Genomic DNA, 8568 nt, shown 5'->3' with positions numbered 1-8568 from the left:
CTCTGACAGCCGTGTTGGGCAGTTTGTGGCCATACTGTTTAGCAACACAGACACCAAATTTCTGGCTGTTGACTCAACTGCACCATGACACTAAATCAATTCATGATTTAACATGTTAGACATAAAAATGACAAAAAATAAGGTACAGTTTGTCATATACAAGGTCAAATTATCATAGAAAATAGCCACTATAACACATTAAAAGCTATTCTGAAAATAAAAAAACTTTTGATCATGTAGGTAGATTTTGAGATAATTAGCCTACATTGGTCTATACTAAGCGCGAATGTACAAAAATACTATTAAAAGCTTAAACCAGTGTTTTTTTAAAGTCTGAAACTGTGTGCTTCCTCTCAATCAAAGAGCTGGGGCACATTCAATGTCAAAACAGCAGGTTTCCTGGGAACGGTGTGCAACGGCTTGAGTTATGTTTTCTCTCATTTGGTGGGTGTGTCTCAATTATTGGTTGTGTTCTAGGTGATACCCAATCAGTAGAGATGTGTCTGTAAACCCAGTTTCAGTTTAAAAAAACATCACTTGCTTAGCCTTTCTCAATTTTTGGATACCTATGGGATCAGGATAATGTTATTTAAACCTAAAGACACTTTTGAGCAAAGAATAACATTTATTTATTAAGAAAAGTAATTATTTTTCTCAATCTGTAGGAGTCGCTGAAATATACAGCATTTCTCTCTTTTGACTAAGCTGTGTATCCCTGCGTCACAACAGCAGTCTGTACATGTTGGAGAACAAAAACTGATTGTCACACTAATACTACTGAACAAATTCAAGTACTGCTTATCATATTGTCCACTGTCCATCATAATGTCAATTATTTCAGTAAAAAAAAAAAAAAAAAAGGCTGTCTCTGCTACAGCCTCGACTCCAGTCTGTTGCCAGTCAGGGAAGTCCTTGATGGCCCTCTCGGTGTCGGACTCAGGAAAGTAGGATTCCTCGGTGCTGCTGCTACTGCTGCTGCAAGAACAAAAGATTACGGTTATGTGCGTTCATTTGAAGAAGTATGTTTTAATGCATGGACGTTTTTTTCAGTTTTTTTTTCCCGTCTCCCATTGTTTTAAGAAGTGGTTGAGTAATAATTGTAACGTAAGGCTGGGGGAATAATAATCGTTTTTTTGCAGATGTGAATAGAAGACCGGTTTTAAGGTTTAATGGTAATCACAATTATTTTAAAAAAAGCATTTACTTTTCATACCAAAAGGTGTCATTTTATGCTGCCCTCTCTTTACTTACTTACTTACTTACTTACTTCCTACTCCCATTTTCAATTAAGATTTTTGTAAACTTACCACAGATGATTCTGAAAAGTAATGACATGGCAGCTTTCCACATTTCCCCGTTGAATATCTTGGTCATCATGGCAATTGAGAGATCTGAAAAATAGAAACATTAAAATAAGATAAGATCCTTAAATTAGTCCCACAGTTGGGATATTTTCAGTGATACTGCACCAAATGGAACATGCAATAAAGATAATGATAGAGGAAGTCTAGGAACCCTTGATCACACAGGGGATGGAAAAATAGAGCAACAAATAGGCCTAAGAATCATGAGTGGCACTGCAACTGCCCCAAATACTAAATAGATTTTGATTACAGGTGTGTAATTTGCATCATGCACCAAACTAATTAGGCAATAACATACCTGACTCTTTTTACTTGTTGATCAGGCTTATACACACACAAATAGTCTTGTGGTATGATGTCCTTCATCTCTGCATTGCCTTCTCTCACAACTCCTGGCCACGTTTTCTGATCTTCCACTATACATCATACCAACATAAAAACAGACACACTATGTCAAAACTACTATCAAAAAAATGCTGCTCTTTGTAAGGATGCAGTATTTTTAGTATTGTAAACTATTATTTTGCAATAAACACAGTGTATTCCTGACATTAAGTAGAAGATGGTGATGATATTCTTAGCAAGAACCACCTTTTTAATAAGGGATAACTAGTGAAACATGCAAACAACAGTCTACCAAAGTTACCCTTGCTATAAACATGATAAGGAAAAGTTAAGTACCAATAAAATGAATTGTGATATTGATAATTATATTGATCTTAAAGTCAAATGTGATTCAATACGTCCATCGAACGTGTTTAGTCCCTGTTAAAGCCGATTATAAACGCTAATATCAGTTTTATGTTAAGTTAGCTAGCTAGGCTTATGGTCAATTTGACTGTCCTGACAGTAACTACATTAAGCTAACGCTAGCTTGTCAGGTAAATTATTTTTATTTAAGTAATCAAAGTTAGTGTTATAGCTAGCAGTAAGAAAATTGTGGTAACGGGTGGCTATGCTCATCGGGGTTTTGAAGGCTAACGTTAGCCAACGAAAACGGGCACCATCTAATTACTGATGTTTTATGACCGTCAGTACTCCGAACGCCGTTGTCAAAACCAATTGTTAACCAGATTTAATGCTGAGTGCACAGAAACAAACCACAGTCTTACTAAAATGTCCTAAAACTAATTTTACATTGTGGTAATAAGCAGGGTAAAAATAGAACCTTATCACAACGGGAGTTAAAGTACGAACGTTAGACTGCCATTAGACGGCTCCTGAACCTCTTCACCTTTTTTAAATATGATTTAGGTAGCTAACGTTAATGGCCTGTGTAACGTTAACGTTATAGTTAGCCACATTAAATTATGGAACAGCCAAATTAACTTACCGCAACAGACATAGCTAGCTAGCTAGCTAGCTAATGTAAACTTTACATTCAGATTCAATCAGATAAGTACATTTAGCTAGAGCACGGATATTTTAATTTTAAATGAAAATGAAAAAGGACGGCTAGCGCCGATGTTAACCTGATCTAACGGCTCTAAAGTTACTTTAAACCATGACATGGTGTAACTTACTAACACATCTTGTTATTTCTCAGAGCAACACCAACTTCCACATGCGAAAACGTCAAAATATTTGTATTAACATTACGTTAAGATGCTTACCATGGGGTTTGACAGCAGCAACGAAGCAGTCTCCATCCTAACCATTAGCTAGTAGACTGTGGCAACGTTTGTCCTTTCTTTATGGACTGTGGGGCGAATGGGTTGCTGGGCAGAATTCAGATCCAGACGCTCAATAAATGATGCTTCCAAATGACCCGCGAATTATTATTTTAATTTTTTATTTTTTTTTACAACTGAGGAACTTGTAGCCCATAGAGAAATATGTATATATCTATGCTTGTAGCCTAACACCGACATGCTGCGATGTATATATATAGATTTCCATCAAAATATGATGTCCAGACGATGCTTCAAAATGACTCGCGATCCGTTGCAGATGAAGCAATAATTTGCAGTGGGCTGCTTACTATACTGTCTATGGGTTCATCCATATATATATATATATATATATATATATATACTGTCATCTCTCCAGCCCATGGGCCCACCACCTGTGGGAGGAACCGTTGGGGTCGGGTGCGATGCCACATGGGTGGCAGTGAAGGTCAGGGGCCTCGACGGACCAGACCCGGGCGGCAGACGCTGGCTCTGGGGACGTGGAACGTCACCTCTCTGTGGGGGAAGGAGCCGGAACTGGTGCGGGAGGTGGAGCGCTACCGGTTAGATCTGGTGGGGCTTACCTCTACGCACAGTCTCGGTTCTGGAACCATACTCCTGGATAGGGGTTGGACTCTTTTCTTCTCCGGAGTTGCCCAGGGTGTGAGGCGCCCGGGCGGGTGTGGGATACTCACAAGCCCCGGCTGAGCGCCGCTGTGTTGGAGTTTACCCGGTGGACGAGAGGGTCGCCTCCCTCGCCTGCGGGTTGTGGGGGAAAACTCTGACTGTTGTTTGTGCATATGCACCAAACAGGAGTTCGGAGTATTCGGCCTTCTTGGAGACCTTGACTGGAGTCCTGCATGGGGCTCCAGTGGGGGACTCCATTGTTCTGCTGGGGGACTTCAACGCACACGTGGGCAATGATGGAGACACCTGGAGAGGCGTGATTGGGAGGAACGGCCTCCCTGATCTAAACCAGAGTGGTTGTTTGTTGTTGGACTTCTGTGCTAGTCATGGATTGTCTATAACGAACACCATGTTCGAACATAGGGATGCTCATAAGTGTACCTGGTACCAGAGCACCCTAGGCCAAGGTCAATGATCGATTTCATAATCGTTTCATCTGATCTGAGGCCGTATGTTTTGGACACTCGGGTGAAGAGAGGGGCAGAGCTGTCAACCGATCACCATCTGGTGGTGAGTTGGGTCAGGGGTGGGGGAAGACTCTGGACAGACCTGGTAAGCCCAAACGTGTAGTGCGGGTAAATTGGGAACGTCTGGAGGAGGCCCCTGTCCGACAGACTTTCAACTCACACCTCCGGCGGAGCTTTTCGTGCATCCCTGTGGAGGCTGGGGGCATTGAACCCGAGTGGACAATGTTCAGAGTTTCCATTGCTGAAGCTGCGGCGAGGAGCTGTGGTCTTAGGATCTTAGGTGCCTCAAGGGGCGGTAACCCACGAACACCGTGGTGGACACCAGTGGTCAGGGAAGCCGTCCGACTGAAGAAGGAGTCCTTCCGGGATATGTTATCTCGGAGGACTCCGGAGGCGGTTGCAGGGTACCGAGGGGCCCGAAGGGCTGCAGCCTCTGCCGTGAAAGAGGCAAAGCAGCGGGTGTGGGAGAAGTTTGGAGAAGACATGGAGAAGGACTTTCGGTCGGCACCAAAGTGCTTCTGGAAAACTGTTCGCCACCTCAGGAGGGGGGAAGGGGAACCATCCAAGCTGTGTACAGTAAGGATGGGACACTGTTGACCTCCACTGAGGAGGTAATAGGGCGGTGGAAGGAGCACTTTGAGGAACTCCTGAATCCGACTAATACGCCCTCTATGTTAGAGGCAGAGCTGGAGGATAACGGGGGATTGTCGTCCGATTTCCCAGGCGGAAGTCACTGATGTAGTCAAACAACTACACAGTGGCAAAGCCCCGGGATTGATGAGATCCGTCCAGAAATGCTCAAGGCTCTGGGTGTGGAGGGGCTGTCCTGGTTGACACGCCTCTTCAACATTGCGTGGAAGTCTGGGACGGTGCCAAAGGAGTGGCAGACTGGGGTGGTGGTTCCTCTTTTTAAAAAAGGGGACCAGAGGGTGTGTGCCAATTATAGGGGTATCACACTTCTCAGCCTCCCTGGTAAAGTCTACTCCAAGGTGCTGGAAAGGAGGGTTCGGCCGATAGTCGAACCTCGGGTTGAGGAGGAACAATGCGGATTCCGTCCTGGTCGTGGAACAACGGACCAGCTCTTCACTCGCAAGGATCCTGGAGGGAGCCTGGGAGTATGCCCAACCGGTCTACATGTGTTTTGTGGATTTGGAGAAGGCGTATGACCGGGTCCCCGGGAGATACTGTGGGAGGTGCTGCGGGAGTATGGGGTGAGGGGTCTCTACTCAGGGCCATCCAATCTCTGTATGACCAAAGTGAGAGCTGTGTCCGGGTTCTCGGTAGTAAGTCGGACTCGTTTCAGGTGAGGGTTGGCCTCCGCCAGGGCTGCGCTTTGTCACCAATCCTGTTTGTAATATTTATGGACAGGATATCGAGGCGTAGTCGGGGTGGGGAGGGGTTGCAGTTTGGTGGGCTGGGGATCTCATCGCTGCTCTTTGCAGATGATGTGGTCCTGATGGCATCATCGGCCTGCGACCTTCAGCACTCACTGGATCGGTTCGCAACCCGAGTGTGAAGCGGTTGGGATGAGGATCAGCACCTCTAAATCGGAGGCCATGGTTCTCAGCAGGAAACCGATGGAATGCCTTCTCCAGGTAGGGAATGAGTCCTTACCCCAAGTGAAGGAGTTCAAGTACCTTGGGGTTTTGTTCATGAGTGAGGGGACAATGGAGCGGGAGATTGGTCGGAGAATCGGGCGCAGCGGGTGCGGTATTGCATTCAATCTATCGCACCGTTGTGACGAAAAGAGAGCTGAGCCAGAAGGCAAAGCTCTCGATCTACCGGTCAGTTTTCGTTCCTACCCTCACCTATGGTCATGAAGGCTGGGTCATGACCGAAAGAACGAGATCCAGGGTACAAGCGGCGAAATGGGTTTCCTCAGGAGGGTGGCTGGCGTCTCCCTTAGAGATAGGGTGAGAAGCTCAGTCATCCGTGAGGAGCTCGGAGTAGAGCCGCTGCTCCTTTGCGTCGAAAGGAGCCAGTTGAGGTGGTTCGGGCATCTGGTAAGGATGCCCCCTGGGCGCCTCCCTAGGGAGGTGTTCCAGGCACGTCCAGCTGGGAGGAGGCCTCGGGGAAGACCCAGGACTAGGTGGAGGGATTATATCTCCAACCTGGCCTGGGAACGCCTCGATCCCCAGTCGGAGCTGGTTAATGTTGCTCGGGAAAGGGAAGTTTGGGGTCCCCTGCTGGAGCTGCTCCCCCCGCGACCCGACACCGGATAAGCGGACAAAGATGGATGGATGGATGAACACAGCGCCGATTAAATATTAAGAACAAATTTTTATTTAAGATTTGAGTTGGAGGTGTTTATGGAACAAGTATCACTCAGTACAAGCGCAAATAACACTGCTGGATTTAATCATCATAATAACGTCAATGATATGGAGAAAGAATGTGCGTGAGGCATCAATACTAAAATATTACAAGTAATCTTATTCCCATTTACTCTCTGCAGTCTGACTTCAGTTCACCACCTCACCATCTGCATCGCCAATTCCTATTTTGTCTCCAAAATGTGCATTGGTCAGAGTTTGCGTGGAGGACCGCACATTCTCCCGTCAAGTTTATTTTTTATAAATCACAACCTTTGCGTGGGAAGTGGAGTACGCACATTTTCAGCCCCGTCTTGTGCGTACACCACGTTTATAAATGAGACCCCAGGAGTTTTGACAGGACCTCGCTAAGACCCCGAGGTGAGTATCAGCCAAACCCACGCTATGGCTTCACACCACTGACTATAAGAAACGCACGCCATTTTCAGGTAGAAGAGTCTTAGATACCCTGTGTACGTTGCTAGATCTGTGTGTGTAGATGTAGAGATGTGCATAGGGTAGGATTTCTCGAGGCGGAGTGAGACAGGTGACGGAGGCTCAAAACCTCAGCGTCAAACAGGCTAGTAGATGTCAAATTAGGAGGAGGCTCGACTCACCTCCGCCCCCCTCCTCCCCTTCTCGCTTACTTCTTAGGATACAGGCAGATGACCGGACGAGAATTGTCAGAACTGGCCACTTAAACAAGCCAGCGCTGAGTCTGAGAAAAAATAAATGAAAACAATTTTCCGTGCTCTCTGTGCGGCAGATTAATGAACGTGTCGTCACCGACCGGGCAGGCCTCGGGTTTTGGCTCTTTTTAAAGGGGCCCGACCCGGTTCTCCCTGCCACTGTAAAACTTAGCAAGGCGGACTGTGACTCGCGTGCACGCTCTCTCTCTCAAACACATAAATCAGCTGGCAGATCAGTGTTTATCAAAAAGTTTCAAATAAATGCCTTAAATATACAAGTATTTCAAATAAATAAAGCCATATGCCCTAAAGCAGTCATCTCTAGGATTGATTTATTTTATTTTTATTGGCATGTGACACATGATGAACTACCGTAAATTAAGTATTCATCTGTTACAGCCCTAAAAATAAAGCTCTACACGCACACACACACACACACACACACACACACACACACACACACACACACACACACACACACTTCAACCACTCCCTTGTATGGCCACGAACGTGACTTCATAAACATTTGCTGTTCTGTTGATTTGGATTCTGGATGCATCGTTGCTTACCCTCTTCCTAACATGCATTTTAAACCATGCACTCATGCACGCACGCACGCACACACACACACACACACACACACACACACACACACACACACACACACACACAGAGACACACTTGCACTCCTCTTTCTCTCTGTGTTGTTCACAGTGAGCTGAATGTAACACCTCATGGTTGAGCAGGTAGGAATAAAATTTGCTTTTTAGAGTAAGCCCAATATACCGCTGGCTATGACAACTGAATCAAGTCAAAAGTTGCCAGATCCAGCAATGTATTCTGACAATGAATGTGTGTGTGTGTGTTTGTGTGTGTGTGTATGTGGCGCCAAACATTTTGGCCAACAGGGTTAAATCCTCACAGTGTGGTCAAATTGAGTTCAGTAAAAACAAGTAAATGGTGCATGTGTTTGTGTCTGTGTGAGTGTTAGCCCCCTAAAGACAATATTAAATAAGTTCCAAGTGGAATAAAATGTCATAAAAGTACAAGGCCGGATTTGGTTCAGTGAAACACCAAAATAAGAGCTTCTGTCCCCTCACACATAAATGTGTTTTGCTTGAAGGAGTTTGAGCAAAATGTTTTATTTGTCAAGAACCATCTTCAGTGTACACAAACATGTTTAACGGTTAAAAGAAATATTAAAACTCTGGATCCACACATTATATTATAGATTTTTTACAATAAACAGAAAAACATTACAGTATGTTGGCATGACAACTTCACCCCACACTATGCGTTCTTGTCTGCCAGAGTCTGTGACTACATGCAGATATAAATGTTCAGGCAACTGTTTAAATAAAAGAAATACAAGTATTTAA

At 44.9% G+C, this 8568-nt stretch overlaps 1 long non-coding RNA gene across 1 annotated transcript; it reads right to left on the bottom strand.

Annotated features, from left to right (window-relative positions):
• Positions 1-516: 516 nt before the first annotated feature.
• LOC114562695 (uncharacterized) lies at positions 517-3054 on the bottom strand. The gene is made up of 4 exons (XR_003693522.1): positions 2978-3054; positions 1663-1780; positions 1308-1391; positions 517-975 (listed from the first exon to the last, which is right to left on the bottom strand). It is a non-coding gene; the product is annotated as an uncharacterized LOC114562695 (long non-coding RNA).
• Between the last annotated feature and the right edge of the window lie 5514 nt (positions 3055-8568).

The sequence above is a fragment of the Perca flavescens genome, chromosome 10 (genome assembly GCF_004354835.1).
Source record: "Perca flavescens isolate YP-PL-M2 chromosome 10, PFLA_1.0, whole genome shotgun sequence".
Taxonomy (NCBI): Eukaryota; Metazoa; Chordata; class Actinopteri; order Perciformes; family Percidae; genus Perca; species Perca flavescens.
The sequence above is the reverse complement of the archived record's forward strand: the minus strand, read 5'-3'. Positions and strand labels throughout refer to the sequence as shown.